The 20,492-nt window shown below is 47.7% G+C and overlaps 1 pseudogene; it reads left to right on the top strand.

Moving 5' to 3' along the window:
* Nucleotides 1-430: 430 nt before the first annotated feature.
* On the top strand, nucleotides 431-17,969 carry LOC125622520 (olfactory receptor 6F1-like; annotated as a pseudogene).
* The last annotated feature ends 2,523 nt before the right edge of the window (nucleotides 17,970-20,492 follow it).

Here is a 20,492-nt window from a genome sequence, read left to right as displayed (position 1 = left end):
CCATATTAAGTAAGGACTTTCTACGCTGTGTTCCAGACATTTTACACGGCTGTCTGAGAGTCACTGCAGACTAAGGGAGGTGAGGGTTCATGGCTCCTTTTGGGTGTGCAAGTCTCCCTTAGGTGTCCAACTCAGGTGGACTCACTGCAGGGAGCTCACAGCGTGACGTAGGGGTGCTGAAGGCTCTGAGATTCAGTCCCAGGGGATGCTGAAGTCAAGTGGCTTATCCTAGTGAGCATGTGACCCTAAGGGGGCTGACACACTGAAGGAATCCTCCCACAAATTGTTACATAGCTGTTCAAGACAGACATGCCATTTCTCATGAATTTACTGTTGATAGACACGATTTCTAAGTCAAATTAAGCCTCACTCAGGATCTCATGGTAGAACTCTCAAATCTCAGGATTTTTTTCCTGCAGGTGTGATTTGCATGAAGTTTCTCATTTTGCCCAAGTACAGCAGCCCCACCGGAGAAAGCTCCATCTCCTCCCTCCAGTACAGTGCCCGGAACCAGTCCAGCAGCTTGGTGAACAGTACCAGCATCCTGCCCGCTGCTGCCATTCAGCTTGCTCTGGGTGGGTCCGCGCCACCTCCCCCAGCCCAGCCCAGCCCAGCCCAGCCCAGGGAGGAGACTCTGGACCCCGCCGCCACCACCACTGTTCCCTGCTGACCAGGAGGCTCCACTGAGCCTAGTTGGCCAGTCTGTCCTCCAGCTTCCTCCATGGGCCAGGCCTGCTTCTGACCACATCTCAGACTGGGCCTGGCCCTGGCCTTGGCCTTCCCACCCCAAGGCCTAACCCCCCCGTACCCCCCATCCAGACTGGGACTGCCTTCTACACCCCCGTCTGTGGGGCCTAACACCCCCCACCCTGGGTCTGCACTCGGCCCCCCCACATCCCAGGCCTGCCCCCTTCACCCCCTCTGTGGGGCAAAACTCCCACAACCCAAGGCCTGGCCTGACCCCTGCACCCTCAAACCAGGGCCTTGCCCCCGCCTTGCCTCCAGGGCCAGGACTACCCCTCCACACACACACACACTCAGGGGCCTAACCTCACCCCTCCAACTCAGACTGGGTTTGCCCCCCGCCACCTCAGGGTCTTCCCCTCTTCCTCCTCCCCCCCCCCCCCCCACCCTTTTCAGGTAACCAAGGTTTGCTTGCACAAGATATCACTGTATCACCTTCAATTAAGATGTCCAGTGACCTCCAGCATTTGGACTCTGACTAATTAGAATGTAGCATCATTGTTAATTGAGAATCTGTCATCGTCACCTTAAACTGAGCCGCACCTTAAACTGAGCAACATGGTGCTAACAGGGAGGAGTTTTTAAAAGTCTGCTATAAAGTGTTTTCAGGTGCAGCAATAGAGTTTTTGTAAAGAGCTCTGACCTGTCAAAAATTAAATAGGCCTCTAATGAGGTTTGTAAGTGGTCACTATATCTATACTGATCTATGTTTGAAAAAATAGCAACTCTTGATTTGTATACCAAATCTCTTGATTTTTAAGTTTTTCTCTTGATTTATGAAACAGTGGGGTTGACAACACTGTCAAGAGCACCAGACCCGTGTGTTTGTGACTGGGTGTGAATCCAGAGATGGAGCAGCATTGTGGGTAGGGGTCTGTGGATAAGACACTGAGGACACTGGCAGAACTGGGGGTCAAGGGCAGGACAGCAAAGCTTGTCACAATCCACATATGTTGGCTGATCTCTGTCACTGAGGCCTAGAATCCTGGAATTGCCTTTCACTCACTGCACCTGGACCCTGCTGCCTCTGCTAACCCAGTGGGAATCTCCCATTTGTTTCTCAGTTTCCTTGCAATCCACACATCCCATTACATCCCCTCACTAGATGGGACTCTCATGGAATGTATGAAAGAAGGGATCACCTTTCACAGGAATTGGCATAACTGGCTTGACCCCTTTCACTTTACACATCAGGGAGCTACTTGACATAGGAACGAACCCTCCCCTTCCTTTGTCTAACATTAATCAATGCCTCTGACTTTCCTTGCTAATCAGCCCTGATGGGACTGCTGCTGGGACCTGCATTTCCCAACAATGTTTCCATTCTAATGGCCCTCGATGGGACCCATTAAAACGAAAAGTAACTTTGTTTCTTCCACTGGCTCTTAGTTCCTTGAGAGGTTCTTTAAATCTCCAGGCAGTGCTCAGGTCTCAGCTGGGTTTAACATTCCTCAGAGTGCTGGTTAAGACATGTGAAATTATAACAACCTGTGTGTCCTCCTATAAATCCCTATAGAGCCACAGGCACTGCATGGCTAATTGGAGAGTTTTCTTTTTAGTAACGCTGTTGCTAGCGGGGATGATTTTAATGAGCATGCAATGAAGCAGGGTGTTTTAACTGATTATTACTTTTATCTTAGGCAAGAGTCAATGAAATTAACATGTTTCAAATGAAATTGATCAGGGTTCCTTCACACTGGGGATCTGTCACAGCAAATCTGTGATCAGACCTATAGAAAGAGCAGCAGCCTGAAGGTCAAGCACTTTACAGTCTGTGGACAAACTGTTCATTGCCTCTTCTCTGATCAGCCACCAGAGACTGAGATAGCTCTTGTCTATCCCTTTGTCGCTGCTGCCCTTAGCAGAGTGTTACAGCAAGCCACTTGTCAGCGCCAATTCCCACCTGCTTTGCCTGTGAAATTAGTTGCACTCAGAGTTAGAAGGAATATCCTTTAATTACCAAAAATCATGATGTATTTTTAAAGCTATTTTAGTGCCCATGACTGTGAAATACACCCACTTAGGAGCCCCTGCCCACTGAAGTCCACTTTCCAGAGATGGGCCCCTTAGTAATAGATAGTAAGGGAGGGGCAGGCAAATGTAAACACCATTAGGCAGGTGGACAGAAAGCTGATTAGACAGATGAACAGATGACATGGCAGATTGACAGAAGTGTAGATGGGCAATTGGAAATACAGATGGCTGGGTCAATGAGATGGATAAAAGGAAGAAAATGGAGAGACATCTCGATGGGCAGAGAGGGCAGGGTAGACAATTAGGTGGATGGACAGATGGCTATACAAATGGCCAATTAGATAATGGCCAGATGGACCATTAGGGGATGGATAGTTAGATAGATGATTAGATAGAGCAGTTGCAATACAAATTAGGATACACACACACCACTGTTCAGTGAGACAATATGCTTCAAACCTGACCGAAGGAAGTGATTTATCTAGGTCAGAACTCAGAAGTTGGTACCTACACTGTGACTGTCTTCCCTTTACCTGTCTTTCAAGCCTGCCAATTAAGAGGCCAATTGGCATCCTACCCAATGCTGTGATTTTCATATGGCTACAGATCCACTTATAACTAATGACTGCCCCAGCCTGTGAAATTCACCTCTGGATCTGAGTCTCACAAAGATAATTGAGGGTGTTCAGAGCTGAGGTTTCTGTCTCAGTCTAGGAAGCTCAGTTCAGGCCCATTGCTGCTATGAATTAGATTGGTGGCACCAAGAGAGGCCAGGACAGAGCTGTAAGATGACACACAATATCCAGTTGCTGCCAGTGATGCAAATGCTCCCACTGATCTATCAGGCAGTGGTACATTTAGCATCAGCCAGCTGCAGCAACTGCACTGGGGAGCACAGTTCTGCCTGAACATCAGTGGTACGGGGAGAAATCACACACCACAGACACACATGTGAAGGGACACACATCTAGATCCACACCCAGAGATGAACTCACACACAAACTCAGACGTGAATACACACCCATATTAAGGTGTAAGCACACACACAAAACTACTCTAACACAAACTAAATAAATCCATCACTTTCAGGTATGTCACCTTATGTCACCCGTCCTTTCACTCAGACACGTGCACTCAGTCATTTTCCCAACCATACAGTCAGGTTCATTCATGTAGCTGTCCTTATTATTTCATTCTCCATTCAAATTAATGTGCAGAACCAAAGTGGTAGTCATATCAATGAAATTGCTCCTGATTTAGGCCTTATCAAACCACTACCTCCAGCAGAGGATCTGGGCCAGCACGCTAGCTAATTCCATGCCATTTAAAAATGCACAAGCCAATGAAGCTCTGTTAGTTTAGTTCCAGTGAGGGCATGCCCCTGCGAGCCATACATCTGTGTGGCTGCCCTGAACTCAGTGGATACCTGGAATTAAAGGAATGGCGGTAAGTCAATGACTGTAATTATCATTCCTTTCCTTGCAGCAATGCGGTTTTCTGCAAGTCACTCCAGCTTTGATCCCCAGATTTATTGTGCAGTAGCATGCAAAAGTTGCCAGAGCAACAGTGTGCTGGGCATTATATGTACAATCAGTGAAGGGGAGCCCACCTGACACAAGAATTGACAGGCTGTAAAACAGGGGTCTCAAAATCCTGGCCCATGGATTATCTGTGGCCTGAGAACCTCCCCACTTTGGCCTGTGGAGGAGAGACACAGGCAGACATGCTGCCAGCAATGTCTGCTGCAGGCGCCGCCCCCAGCTCCCATTGGCTGGGGGAGAGGGACAGAGATAGCATCACTAGTCGCTGGGCAGAGTCAGCCATGGAGGCAGCATCATTTTTACCCCCACAATGAATATAAATAAGTCAAAATACCAAACAACTATCTGACACACACCTTGCTGCAGTGCTGAAGGTTTCAACTGCTCAGTCACTGAGGCCAAACATCAAACTGACAGAACTGAAGCATTGCCACATGTCTGGCAAACTCTAAGAACTCTTTGGCAGGCGAAGAATTGTATAACGTTGTATGACAGTTTTATTATTTCTAAGAAATTTGAAATAAAAAATACAATATAAACATTTTCTTTTCTGAACACCATCTTCAGTGACATTACTAGCCTGCTGGGAGGATTTGAAGACTGGCCCTGGCCCTAAGGAAAATTGAGTTTGAGACCCCCACTGTAAAACCTCCATTTGTCTTGGTGGATTTATTATTATTAAAACAGCACCACCTAGTGGCTACAGTGTGCAAGGCAGGCACACTTGTCCTGAAGGGTGTATTTAGGTGAACAAGATCAACAGACTTTCCCACTGTCACACAACAGTTCAGCATGGGACTAAAGCCCAGGTTACCTCACCAGCATCCCTAGGCCCTCTGCACTGGACCACACTCTCCCTCTTCATAATGCTGGAGCATGTCTGTAGCAGTTTGCAGACTCACTGGTGCAGCACCTCCTGCTGGTTGCCTTGGGAATTAACTCAATTCCAGCTCTCAGAGCAACCTCTGCTGGCCAGTGTCTCATCTACCTCAGTCCCCCATGTCCCTCCCAGACCCCGGTGCCCTTTACTTCAAGTGTTCTGCCCCAGCAGTACCCCCACTCTCTGGGTCTTCCCTCCCAGGGGAACCCCCAACCCTCTATACCCAGTGGCTACTGCCAATCATCATCTAGCCCCCATTCTCTGGGGCAGACTGCAATCTGTAATGTCTGCCCATCACTGGCAAGGGGGTAGGACCAGCTGCCTCTGCCTATCCCCAGGCTGCACCTCTGCAGCCCTAGTACCTGCTTAGGCCTTTACCAAGGCCTCAGCCTCAGGTGTTGCCAGGCTGGAGATCCCCCACTCCTTTTACCCTTCCCCAGCACTGCCCAGCTTCAGATACCCTTGTTCCTCCAGGCAGCAAGGTCCATCTCTCTCCAAAGCTAAAGAGAAACTGTAACCTAGCTCCTCCCTGAGCCCTTATAACAGGGCCAGGTATGGCCTGATTGGGTGCAGCCACAGCTGTGGCTGCCTCCCCAATCAGCCTTTAACCTTTTTTTCCAGGAGTGGGGTAACTGCCCCACTACAATGACCCTTTACAGAACAGCAGCACACATGATACAAGCATCACTGGTCACACAGCTGTCAGAGCGTTCAGGGCCAGGAGGCCTATTAGTCATACGTTGTCTTGGTAAAATCAGGGCCACTTGCATTCCTCCCATATTGCAGAATGTGCTGTCATTTCCTGGGCAAAGCTTTGGGGTGGGTTCTATTCTATGCAATATCAACTGGTTTATAAAAAAACAACAACAATGCTGTGGCTTCCAGAACTTGCTGCATCTCCTGGAACATCTAATAGTGTGATACCCGGGGTCAGATACCTGTAGGTTTATCTCTTTGACTAGGCCCAAACTAGTGGTATTGGAGTCTCTGTATTTCCTGTGTACACTATGTAGCTAGCATTTGTTAGGATATAGATATTCAGGCCTGTCTGTAAAGGCCTATACTCTAAGAATTTAGGTGTATTCCTATCACTTGGCTAGTTAGAGGTATAAAAGAAAGAATCAAAATCACTGTCTGCCAGTGTAAGGGCCTTCTCTTACTGTGACAGTCTGAGGCCCTGTTCTTAGGCTAAGGCCTTTGGCTAAGCGACAGAGGCAGCCATAAGCTGGGAAGTGAATGGTCACATCCTCACATTCCAAACTAGTCACATTGAAATAAGGTGCTATTGGGCTGTTAGGAATTTAATCCTGTCCTTATTGTGCCTATCACCTCCAGAGAAAGGGAAGTGCCTAGAAGCTGTAAAAGGAAATTGAGGTTGATAGTTTTCTGTCCGGTAAGAATTCACTTATCAATAGACACAGCTGGGAAACTCTTATGTCTTTACAGATGTAGTTGTGAAATCCTCACTTCTGTATTGTTTTGTCATTATAGTTCCCACTTTGCTATTGTTTATTGGCATGGTCTCTGTCTGGTTCTGTGATTGCTTCTGTCTGCTGTATAATTAATTTTGCTGGGTGTAAACTAATTAAGGTGGTGGGATATAATTGGTTAGCTAATCCATGTTAGGATTGGTTAGTTAAATTTTAGTAGAATGATTGGTTAATGTATAGCTAAGAATATTACTATATAAATTAGGGGCAAACAGGAAGTAAGTTGGGATTCAAAAATAAGGAAAAAGGAACTTGTATTTAGCTTGCTGGAAGTTCACCCCAATAAACATCGAATTGTTTGCACCTTCGGACTTCGGGTATTGTTGCTCTCTGTTCATGCGAGAAGAACCAGCGAAGTGGGAGAGTGAAGGAATAAGCTCTCTAACATCTTGGTGCCGTGACCTGGATACATCGCATTGGATAGGTGAGTGGCAGCCTGTAAGTCCCCCTCCCCAACAGTCCGCGCAGCTGCTTGGAGGGGGTATGGCGAACTCTCGTGATGGTAGTTGCGGGTTCTGGCAAGCTGGGGTAACGGATTTTTTGAACAAATGGATAAGGAAGAATCAGGGCCCATACCAGGTGCAGGGGTTCACCTGGGATGAGATTGAGAAGGAGATGGGAGAGGTTTTGGGAGACCCCAAGGGAAAGGAGTGTAGGAAAAAGGGAATGGTATTACAAGGTTTGTGTGCTGGGATGGCATACTGGGTAAAAAGGGAAGCTGATCTCCTCCAACACATTAAGGATTTGGAGGAGATTGTGGATCAGCAACGGATTTTAACAGAAAAATCTGTGTTAGCAGTAGAGGTAGCGGATTTGAAGGCACGGGATGCTGCACAGACAGAGGAGTCTTGTGAGGCAATCCGGAGAGAGAGGGACGAACTGCTGGGGAGAGTAGGAGACTAAGAGGAGGAATTGTATTATTGTAAACATGGGGGCAATGGATTTGGGGACCTCAAACCATCCGCCCCACTAATGGAACTGAAGGAGACACCTCCACCACCCTACCCTGAAAAAACACTGTACCCACCACTGCCGGTGGATGTTGTAAGCCGGCGATCCACAGTTACAGCCCCTGCGAGAGAGGCTACCCGGGAGGAACTGCAGGAGGCAGGAATAGTGGCCCCAGTTGCGGGGTGGGGGGACCATGCCCCACAAGTAGTAGAACAGGCAGACATCCGCCCCTTGTCCCTGAAGGACCGGGAGGCAGTACTGGGCCGTTTGGGAAAGGTACCCCGGAATGATTGGGATCAGTTTGTGCTGTGGCTAGTGGAGGTGGGCAGAGAGATGGAGGGTCTAACTCGTGAGGACCAGGTGATCTTATGGCGTAGTCTTTTGGGACGAGGTACCTTAGGAATCGATGTGGCAGGAGTGGCACATCCATTTCTAATTCCCGGACAGGTGGCAAAACACTTGTTTGGGGTGTACTCTCGTACTGCGGGGATGAATAAGATGAAGCGAGTCCCTGGGGAAACAGGGCGGGATACACTTAATCGCATACAGGCCTGGGCACGGTGCTGGGTGGATCCCCTGGACGGTCCATGGGTGATGCCCCAGACAGGGGCACCGGGACCTGGTAGGGGTGTGGAGCAGGGCAGGGGTGTGGAATTGCTGGAGAAATGGTTGGAGCTGAGCAATCCGCAGTTCGTGGGGCATTTAAGGTTGCAGCACCCTGAACTTGCTCCCAATCAGCTACCCCAGTTTCTGGAACAGGCAGATGTGTGGAGGCAGATGCATCAGGGGGAAGAGCCAGTCCATGCTATTACTGCGGGGGATCAATACAAGGTGGAAAGGAGTGGGTCAGCCTGGAGAGGAGGAGGTAGAGGGAGAGTTCGTGGCTTTGGGAGGGTAGTCAGGGATGAGCGGGCAGCTATAGAGCAAGAGATCCAGAGACTGCAGGCTAAACTGACTACCCACGATCTTACCAGATCAGGGGGAAAGTGGTCCCGGAGGCCAAGGGACTGGGACTGCCTGAAATGCCAGACATACAATTTTGCATGGAGACAGGAATGTGTTCGGTGCCAGGACCCCCGGTCCCCCCATGAACCAGTGGGAGGGACAGAGGTGGGTACTGCAACTTAGGGGTGCCCTGGGAGGCGTCCTGTCCATGTTCTCAGTTTAGGACGGGATGCGTCTGGTCGCCCCACGCTCCAGGGGGCAATCGAAGGGAGTCCCATGAGGGATTTTTTGATAGACACTGGAGCAGCCATCAGTTTAACCACATGGGGGCAGGGGAGACCCTCAGAAGGGACTGTGACAATTGTAGGGGCAACAGGAGGGGAGACACAGTTAACCCTGAGGAGGGGACAAATCAAAGGAATCTGGGGGGAAGGGGAGATTATGTGGGGTTGTAATGATATGCTTAATCTGTTGGGGGCAGGAGATTTACACAAACTGGGACTTGTACTGGATTTAGCCAATTGGGTGTGTTTACTGGGGCAAACACAGGACGGTCAGGGCTATACCATTCCCATGGGGATAGCCACTATGACCATTAAAGCGGCACATGCCCTCCCACCACCCCCGGCTGGGTGGGAACACATCCCTGTGTGGGCGAAGGATAACCTGGATTGTGGTAGGGGCAGCATGGAGGTACTGATGGAGGGAGGGGACCCTCCCCCACAGAAACAGTACCCTATTCCTCGGGAGGCGTTGGCAGAGGTGGGGGCAACTATTGAGGAATTGGAACAGAGGGGACTGATTCGGGCAGTTGCATCCCCTTGTAATGCTGCTGTGTGGCCCGTGAGGAAGCCAAACGGTACCTGGCGCCTCACTGTGGATTACAGGGCACTAAATGCTCTGGCCAATTCGCCAGCCTCAGTGGTGGCAGCGTACCCTGAAATGTTGGCCCGTATTGGACCCCAATTCCGAATTTTCACTGTTTTGGACATAGCTAATGGATTTTGGTCTCTGCCACTAGCTACCTCGTGTCAGTATAAAACTGCATTCACATGGGAGGGCAGACAATTCTGCTGGACAGTCCTACCCCAGGGATATAGGGACTCCCCTGCAATTTTTCACAGATACATGAGACAGGCTCTGGAGGGGGTGGATTCAGCAAGGTGCATACAATATGTAGACGACCTGTTGCTAATGTCAGGGACAGAGGAAGAAGACAGGGAACTAACTGAGCAGGTCTTGCAAGCTTTGGCAAGAGCAGGATTGAAGGTCAATGGGAAAAAGGCTCAGATGGGACAGACAAGAGTGACCTACTTAGGAGTGGAAGTGTCTCAGATGGGAAGGGAAATCGATAAGGGACGGGTGCAACTGATCCAGTCCCTGCCACTGCCTACGGATGTTAAAAGCTTGCAGTTTTCTGGGTCTAACTGGATTTTGCAGGGATTTTGTGGCCAATTATGCAGAAATAGCCCAGCCTCTATTTGACCTAACCCGAGCCTCAACTTGGGAATGGTCAGAAGAGTGTACTGAGGCAGTGAGAGTGCTAAAGGAAAACCTGGCCAGTGCTCCAGTGCTGGCCTCCCCAGATGGGGAGAAATTCTTTTATCTGTATCCTTTGGTATCGGACACTACCATTGGTTGTGCATTAACACAGGAGTATGGAGCAAAGGACCGACCTGTGGCCTTTGCCTCTCGACTTTTGAGTGCTGTGGAATTGAAGTATGGATGGTGTGAAAAGGTGCTGTTGTGCTCCTACTGGGGGGTAGGGAAATTTAAATACCTTACGGGAATGCAGAAAGTAATAATCCGATCTCATCATGACCCCCTGCGGCTGTTAAACATGCACACTATTTTACAGGGACGAGTGGGTAGCATATTGCTAAATGGTTGCTGGCTCTACAGGCAGAAAACATTAAAGCAGAGGTGTTAAAGGAACCCATAGTCTGGGTAGCTGGATTACATCTGGCTGGCACCCCACACCAATGTGAAGCCAGCCCAGGTAAAACCCAACATCAGGTGTTTCGGGCAGCTAATCCCAATCAGGTAAAGGAGGGGACACTGGTATGGTTTTTGGATGGAAGTTGTAGCTATCAAGGGGGACGGAAAACTGCAGGCTTAGCTGTTGTGGGAATCAGAGGCAATGAGACAGTCAGCACCATTGGTTTCTCACTAGAAGCAAAGTCAGCTCAGGAGGCAGAACTGGCAGCCTTGCTAACAGCTTTAAATGAAGTGGATCCCAAATTTGAGGCAGAATGTTGGGTGGTGGTAGATTCAGATTATGTATTTCGTGGTGCCACATTAATGCTGAGATGGTGGGCAGATAATCATTTCAGGGCGACAGACGGCTCCACAATCACGCATGCTACCTGGTGGAAGCGAGTGGAGGAGCTGAGTCACTGTTTTACACGGATCAATGTGGTGAAGGTAAAGGCACACAAGAAAACAGGACCCCTAAGCAAAGGGAATAATCTGGCTGATGTAGAGGCCAAGCGGGCTGCAACAGAGGCACCCCCATGGCCCTGGGAGCCAGAAGAGAGTGTGCCTGTAGCAGTGTTAACAAGAAGCGGGGTGGATACAGATCGGGGAGGGCGAATTCGAGAGTTGCAGGAATCTGACCCAGGACTGGAAGGCATCATGAAACTTGGGGACAGGCATGTGCCAAAGGTGGAACTAATGGAAGGGATTTGGTGTGTCTTAACAACTGAGGGACCGGTCATGTTGTGCCCTCAGGGAAGTCGGACGGCTTTCTTAAGCTGGGTGCATGGAAGCTTGGCAGGGGGACACCCCGGGTTTGAGGAGGCACTGGGAACTTTAAAAAGGTTGTGCTGGTGGCCAGGAATGGCAGCTGATTTAAAATCACATCTGGAACGTTGTTTGGACTGTGCCAGGCACAGCCCACCTCACAAGGTGCTAAGGGGAGAATTAATGAGACAAGCCCCAAGGGGACCATGGGAAAGGATACAGATTGATTACACAGGACCCCTACCACCAGATCACAGGAAAAACCGATTCATGTTGGTGGTAGTGGATGCTTTCAGCCGGTGGGTGGAAGCTTTCCCCACAAAGTATCAAACTGCCCGGGTAACTGCTGCAATACTGGTAAATGAGGTATTCACTCACTGGGGGGTCCCAAAGGTGATTGACTCAGACCAAGGAGCTGCTTTTCGATCAGATCTGTTAGGGGAGCTATCAGCCCTCACTGGAATCACACAGTTGTTCCATATTGCTTATCACCCCCAGGCTGCGGGGCAGGTGGAACGCATGAACCGCACCATTAAAAGTGAGCTAAGAAAGGGAGTGGAAATTGGAGGAAAAAACTGGTCACAGTTACTGCCCTTTGTCTTAATGAGAATAAGGGCCCGAGAATCAAAGGGCACAGGATTTTCTCCATATGAAGCTCTCATGGGAAGGCCTATGGAACGGTGGGAAAATCTACTTACCCCAGTACCTGGGGAAGTCACTACACACGGCCTAACACAAGAATGGATTTTAACTTTAATCGAACATGTAAAACAGGTACAGCAGGCGGTGGCCTGGCGAGACGAGCAAGGAGCAGCAAGAGTCAGAGCGTGGTATGACCTGCCTGGGGAGCGTAATCTACCCACGGTGGGAGATCTAGTGATGTACAAGATTCCAGGTCAACACCATCCATTCCCAGCTCCTAAATGGAAGGGCCCTTATCTTGTCCTTGACCAATTAGGGCCCAGTCTGCTATTACTGGGTACAGAGAATGGAGGACGGGAGTGGGTTCACTGCACGCAAATAAAAAGGTACAAACAGGGGATTGGGAAAGGGGACATGTAAATTGTTTTATGTGTGTATTACAGGTTAATTCAAAAAGGAGAAAAGGATGAAAATTCCCTGGCCCTGGATGGAACAATTACTAGTGCTAATCACAATTGTCACATTTACAAATTCTATTCAGATCCCACGATGTGAAGTGTCAAAAGGAGGAAACACATGGACGGCTACACATGCAACCTGTGGTAATAAAGCTAATGAAGATTATGAGAATCTCCCCATAGAAAGATGTACCACTAATACTCCAACAGGAATTTGGCAGTGTCGGTATATGGTTTATGGATTAGATGGGGGAATCCCAACCAGGTGGAGAATATCAAATTTATCAGGAAATATTGCATGGTACTCCCTGGGTGCTGCCATGATTAACGATAGTGAAAAACACAGTTACCCAGCTATGTGGTTTGTTACAGAGGGTCCAAAGAATATAACCCTCTGGTCCCCTGGAGCAAATGAACCCTCTTGGGAAAATAGGGCCCCACATTTAGGGTGTGATGTTACCATATGTAACCACAATGGTACTTCCATGGAAGATAATCCCCGAGGGTGTGATTGTTATGTACATATTACATTAGGCGTAAGATCCCCTTTGGGACGCTGGGTGTACGATGAGTTAACCATTTTACAGAATGTAACCCTACAGGTGATATGGATGTCAAGTTGGAAGAATCCAAATTTAAAGTGGCCACAGCCTGGAGCCAAGAATATTCCCCGACGAGCAAATGTCTGGGAGCCATTGTGGGAGCAGGTGCAGCCAGCACTTTTTAACGTGTCCTTTCACTCTATTACATGGGTGGTACGCCCCAAGGAATGGTGGGTGGACCAAATCCATCCTAACTGTAGTATGTACATAAAAGGATTGAAACAACAATTCAATGCATGGGTGAGGGGACACACCTGGAATCGTCGTCGGAAAAGGGGATTGTGGGCAGCTGGGAACACTATGCTGGGTACATGGAATCTGGAAGACGAGTGGGTAACCAAACAATTAGTAAGCCAAAATGTGAAATTTCAACAACAAATTAATGAATTAATGGCACAGCAACTATCAGCAGTTGCCACAGGGTGGAGGACAGCAGTAGAGGTAAACTTGCAGTTAACTCATTGGGCAGGGGACCTGGTGACATGGGTAGAAGATGGCTTCAGAAGACTAACATGGGGAGAAGTGTGCATAGGTATTCAAAATGCTCAGTTAATAATGTTAATGGATATTATGAGAGATGCTTGGTCAGAACAATGGCCTTCAGTATTGAATCGGGAAGCTAGCCCATATTTATCCACAATTGCAAAAACATACCCATCTACCTGGAAAATAACATCCCCGACCTGTGGGGACAGTTCTTGTGTAGTTGTTACTATGATACCATGGGAAGGAAATGCAAATAAGGTGGTTCCCTTGTACCCTATGGGAGTAAGTAGGGAAGGGGGAGCACGTTGGGAGCCACTAGGGAATAGGTGGGGGGCATGGAATGGGGTAAATTGGACTGTCATCACATTAAGCAGTTGTATATCCAGAGGAGGAATATGGATGTGCCCCTCTCCTATGACTATGGAGGAGCAGGATCAATGGCCTATTGCAAAGGGGGGGCATTTAGGGGTAATGTATATGGGGTATGGTGTATTCTGTTGGGAATGTATGCAATCCTGCAATATAACACTAGGAGGCAAAATCCTTCCAGTGTATGACAAAATTATGAACTTCTATACTCTGCCACCTGGACTATGGTGCACCAATGGATCAGTGGACTCAATCGTTGTAAACAATCGAACCAGCACCTACTACCCGATACCGTACCAAGTAGTTGAATTGGTTTGGACAGTACCAAATTTCACTGTGGATATTCAATGGACACACAATATGGACAAAAGTACACACAGATTACAAGAGCAACTTGCTGCAAGCGACAACAGTTGGACACACTTACAATACACACTACAGGATGGTGCTGACAAAATTTTAACCTTATCAAAGGAGGAGAAGCAGTGTTTTTGGTGGTGGCCAGGATGTTGGACCATACTGCAGTGGTCAGGACTCTCGGTGTTGCTGTGGAGTATCATAGCAGCTAGTGTATTGTTAACTATATGTGTGTTACATTGCATATGGAAACGATCAAGGGGGGCACAACCCCCTAGAGAACAGCCACTAATTATAACTTATAAGTAATGTAGTAAGCCCCCCCAAGTGTACTAGACAACCTGGACCCAACCTTCTCGGGCCCACTACACTGGGAAGTCTGGAACACTAATTGGAATAGGTGTGGTATGCCCGTACGAGAGAAGGTGCAGGGCACTATACTACACAAGGGGCAGTGGGACAGATGGAGCATCGACACCTTCCACCTCGATGCCTGGCCCTATCAGGAAATGTGTCGCCATATGTCCTATGCTTTTCCAGGGATACCTGGGCAGGAGGATCCCAAAAGAAAAAGAAAAAAAAGGGGTGGAGTGTTAGGATATAGATATTCAGGCCTGTCTGTAAAGGCCTATACTCTAAGAATTTAGGTGTATTCCTATCACTTGGCTAGTTAGAGGTATAAAAGAAAGAATCAAAATCACTGTCTGCCAGTGTAAGGGCCTTCTCTTACTGTGACAGTCTGAGGCCCTGTTCTTAGGCTAAGGCCTTTGGCTAAGCGACAGAGGCAGCCATAAGCTGGGAAGTGAATGGTCACATCCTCACATTCCAAACTAGTCACATTGAAATAAGGTGCTATTGGGCTGTTAGGAATTTAATCCTGTCCTTATTGTGCCTATCACCTCCAGAGAAAGGGAAGTGCCTAGAAGCTGTAAAAGGAAATTGAGGTTGATAGTTTTCTGTCCGGTAAGAATTCACTTATCAATAGACACAGCTGGGAAACTCTTATGTCTTTACAGATGTAGTTGTGAAATCCTCACTTCTGTATTGTTTTGTCATTATAGTTCCCACTTTGCTATTGTTTATTGGCATGGTCTCTGTCTGGTTCTGTGATTGCTTCTGTCTGCTGTATAATTAATTTTGCTGGGTGTAAACTAATTAAGGTGGTGGGATATAATTGGTTAGCTAATCCATGTTAGGATTGGTTAGTTAAATTTTAGTAGAATGATTGGTTAATGTATAGCTAAGAATATTACTATATAAATTAGGGGCAAACAGGAGTAAGTTGGGATTCGAAAATAAGGAAAAAGGAACTTGTATTTAGCTTGCTGGAAGTTCACCCCAATAAACATCGAATTGTTTGCACCTTCGGACTTCGGGTATTGTTGCTCTCTGTTCATGCGAGAAGAACCAGGGAAGTGGGAGAGTGAAGGAATAAGCTCTCTAACAGCATTTATAATGAAGATCAGAGAATGGAGAAGACATCCAGGTTAAGATTTTCAAAGGGGCCTGTCAGGGTTCCCTCCCCACTCTGAACTCTAGGATACAGATGTGGGGACCAACATGAAAGAACCCCTAAGCTTATTTCTACCAGCTTAGGGTAAAAACTTCCTCAAGGCACAAATCTCTATTTGTCCTTGGACTGAGGTATGCTGCCACCACCAAGTGTTTTAGACAAAGAATCAGAGAAAGGACCACTTGGAGTTCCTATTCCCACAAAATATTCCCCCAAGCCTACACCCCCTTTCCTGGGGAGGCTTGAAAAATAAACAAGGTGAGCACAAACCAGACCCTTGGGTTTGTAGGACCTAAAAACCCAACTGGATTCTTAAAAAACAGAACTTTATTATAAAGAAAAAAAAGTAAAAGAAGCATCTCTGTAAAATCAGGATGGAAGGTAATTTTACAGGATAATCAGATTCAAAAACACAGAGGATTTCCCTTTCAGCAAAACTTAAAAGTTACAAAAACTAGGGATAAACCTCCCTCTAGCACAGGGAAAATTTACAAGCTAAATCAAAAGATAAACTAACGCATTTCCTTGCTTGACTTACAATTTTTGTAATCTAGATGCTTAGTTCAAGTAGGGCTTTGGGAGATGTATTTTCCCTGTCCTGATTCCTCACTGACCCAAAGAGAACCAACAATGAGAACAAAGCAAAAACATTCCCTCACAGATATGAAAGTATCTTCTCCCCTTATTGGTCCTTTTGGTCAGGTGCCAACCAGGTTACCTGAGCTTCTTAACCCTTTACAGTTAAGGAGGGATTTTATGACACTCTTAGCTGTATATTTATGACAGGGCCTAATGGATTTAGATACCCAACTCCCATTGAAAGTCAGTGGGCATCAGGGATCTAATATTTCCAAAGGTATTTATGCACCTTAAAGCTCCTAGTGGGATTTAGAAAATTGCCTAAATAGGTTAAGTTCCTAGCACCAGATTTTTAAAGGCATTTAATTGAAGCTAAGTGCCTGAATACCTTTAAAAATATAGCCCCCAACTATTGACCTGCAATGGAAGTTAGACACCTGTCATAAATATAAAGGGAAGGGTAAACACCTTTAAAATCCCTCCTGGCTAGAGGAAAAATCCTCTCACCTGTAAAGGGTTAAGAAGCTAAAGGTAACCTCTCTAGCACCTGACCAAAATGACCAATGAGGGGCCCAAAATTGGGCCCATCTCTCTCTGTCTCTGTCTCTGTCTCTCCAAAGCCTACTAGAGGGAATGGAAAGAGTACCATTGACTTTAACTATCATCATCAGGCACTCTATAATCATGGAGCTTAGGGGATTAGAAGGCAGGAGCTCCTGGACTCTATTCCTGGCTTTTCCCTGACTCCCAGTGCATCCTTGGGCAAGAACCTTTACCCCTCTAACCTAGTTTCTTCTTATATAACAGAGGATTGCTAATGGTTAATTACTTACTACAGAGGGGCATTGGGCCCATTGCAAAGAGCACTGAAGGGAGTTCTTTCTGACCCATTGTAGAATTAAATAGCTCATGACCATCATCTCCACACCCCCCATATACTCCTTCCTCTGTAATCTCCCCTTCCTGGAGATCTGGTACACCACGGTCTATGTCCCCAAGACAATTGCAGTCTTCCTTGGGAAAAGCAGAACCACATCCTTCACTAGCTGCATCCTGCAGACGTACTTCATGTTCTCCCTGGGCTGCATAGAACAAATCCTCTTATCTGCCATGGCCTGTGACCACTATCTGGGAATTTGCTACCCATTGCGCTATTGCACCATCATGAACAGCAGCCTGTCCGCTCAGTTGGCCCTTGGTTCCTGGGTGTCTGGTTTTCTGGCTATTTCTAGCCCAGCATATTTGATAGCCAGGTTGTCCTTCTGTGGCTCTAATGTCATTAATCATTTCTCCTGCAGCATAGATTCCTTAGTCATATTCTCCTGCACAGACACCTTGGTGATTGAGAGGGCAGCTTTCCTCATCTTGATCATCATCATCCTGGGACCATGTCCCATAACCCTGGTCTCCTAAATTTACATCATTTCCACCGCACTGAGGATCCCCTTGGCCCAAGGCTGGCAAAAGACCTTTTCCACTTGCTCGGCCCACCTCACTGTTGTCCCTATCTGGTACGGCTCCACCATCTTCCTCTATGTCCAGCCTTCCAAACAGAGCTCCTTGAAACAAGTTTGTCAGCATTTTGAACCCTATTGTCACACCGCTGTTAAACCCCTTCAGTTACACTCTGAGAAATAAAGAGCTGAAGACGGCTTTATGGAAGACATTGAGTCGACGTGAATTTTTGAATGGCTGACCTGCTACTGAGCCTGACTCTCAGCCCATGCTCATGTTGCCTTTGGTATTTGCAAGGCTATTTAGGCATCTAAAGATTCAGATGGCACCTAGATACAATTAAATATATGGCTTCTAAGACCAATGGGAGTTATGCACCTAACCTGCTGGGGAATTTTTAAAATTTCCACATGGCACCTTCAGGAACTGACAAGCTTTTTGAAAATCTGGCCCTAAGAAGCTATCTCGAGTTCTCAGCCACAGCACATTGGAATCAATGAACATATTGCAGTTGAATTAAAAGGGCTTTCGATCACTGCCTATGTGGACATTAGCTTTAGCAATTCACATTTAGGCCCCCGTCCTGATGTCATTACTCATATACTGAATTTTATTTGAGTGGTCCAACTGACTTCAACGGGACTACTCACACTAAGTAAGATAAGCTCGTGCATAAAACATCAGCAGGATCAAGGCCTCAGTGACATAGGACAAATTTCTGAGTGCAGTTGCAAAGTTTAAATTTGTAGTAACCCCGGAGTTTTTATTATAGATTCATAGATACTAAGGTCAGAAGGGACCATTATGTATATGATTGGCTGGGTGATTCACATGATGTTGCTATTCCCTGATTCAATGTCTGAATTAAACAACAGAATAAATAACAACAACAGGAAATACAGAATCATGAACAAAGTTGACAGGGTTTTTTTAGTGATGAATTTCAAAATTTCAGACTTATTTCCATTTTTAAGGGTTCTAAGTTTTTAGGAGTTTTTTCCCCCTGCATTTTGGTACATGGAAAAAAAATCAGTAATGATTTTTATAAAGTTTTTCCTTGAAAACTTTGATAAAAAATGAAGTGAAAGATTTCATGAAAAAAGAAAAAAAATCACTAAGTCAACAGTTCTTTATAAAAATTGTCATTTATGAAAAAAGGTCATTTTCAAAAACAAAACAAAACAAAACTCTTTTTCAATTTTAAAAAAATTGTTCAGCTGTAATGATGAATAACAAATAACAGTCTCTTTTGTTTACACATGAATATTTGTGTTTGCTGGTGGATATGGATATGCATACAGAAATATCTGAAAATATCTGTGTGAACAAAAACTTGTTAATACTGTATGTGAAAAGTGATAATCCCCTGGTACAAATATAGTCCAATTAAATAGTCATTTGGAATTCAAATCTATGGTCACAAACATAATTTTGTATAATTTGATTGGCTGGGCTCATGAGATCATTCCGTCATAATAGATGGAGGTTTACTAGGAGGCAGCTTTAGCGTTCAAAGACACGACCCAAACCAAATTGAAGTCCATGAGACTCTTTCTATGAATTTCAATGAGCTTTGGAAAGAGATGGAGAAAGAGAGAGAATCACAGAGTTTAAGGCCAGAAGGGACCTCCAGATCATCTAGTCTGACTTGCTCTATATCACAGACCCCCAACACCACCCAGCACCCACATACTAACACCAACAACCAATATTAGACCAAGTTCTATGACCCTTGGGAGACTAACAGTGATGAGCTGCCAAAATCTTAACAACTGGTTCCCTCTTCACCCCACGAGGGGGTCGTTGCCCACCCCTGCCCCCTGGGACTCCTGCCCCATCCAACCCCCCACGTTCCTTGACGCCCCCCCAGGACCCCTGCCCCATCTACCCCCCTCCCCTGTCCCCTGACTTCCCCCAGAACTGGGCAGGAGAGTCTCATGGGCCACCATAGTGGGTGTCCACCCTGCCCCTAAGAGCCAGAGGGACCTGCCGGGGGGCGAGGTGGGGAGTCCCGGTGGTGCTTACCTGGGGCAGCTCCCAGGAAGCATCTGGCAGGTCCCTCTGGCTCCTAGGGGCGGGGGAGCGTAGCTAGGGGGGAGCAGGGGGAGCGGCCGCTCCCCCCACTGCACGTCAAAAGTGGCACCTTAGGCACTGACTCCATGGGTGCTCCGGGGCTGGAGCCCCCACGGAGGAAATTTGGTGGGTGCAGAGCACCCACCGGCAGCTCCCTGCCCCGCGCCCGGCCCCAGCTCACCTCCGCTCCGCTTCTGCCTCCTCCCCTGAATGCACCGCCCCTCTCTGCTTTTCAGCGCCCCCCGCCCCCCCGCTTCCCGCGAATCAGCTGTTCGTGCGGGAAGCCGGGGAGAGCTGAGAAACAGGCAGCAGCTTCGCCCTGAGGCCAAGGGTGGCGGAGGTGAGCTGGGGTGGGGAGCGGTTCCCCTACACACATACCCCCCAGGGTTACCTGCCGCGGTGCAGACGGCCCTCCTCGCGCCCCCCGACCCCAGCTCACCTCCGCTCCACCTCCGCCTTCATGGGCCTGGGCACCAAGCCGCCGCCGGCTTCTCAGCCCGCCCCGGCTTCCCCCGTGAACAGCTGATTCACGGGAAGCCGGGGGGAGGGGGGTGGTAAAAGCAGAGTGGGACAGAGCGTAACTCAGGGGCAGAAGTGGAGCAGAGGTGAGCTGGGGCTGGGGGCGGGGGGGGGGGAGGGAGCTGCCGGTGGGTGCTCTGTACCCACCAAATTTTCCCCTTGGGTGCTCCAG

Source organism: Caretta caretta, chromosome 13 (genome assembly GCF_965140235.1).
Source record: "Caretta caretta isolate rCarCar2 chromosome 13, rCarCar1.hap1, whole genome shotgun sequence".
In the NCBI taxonomy this organism is placed as follows: domain Eukaryota; kingdom Metazoa; phylum Chordata; order Testudines; family Cheloniidae; genus Caretta; species Caretta caretta.
Note: the sequence above shows the minus strand (reverse complement) of the source record. Positions and strands in the feature narration are given on the sequence as shown.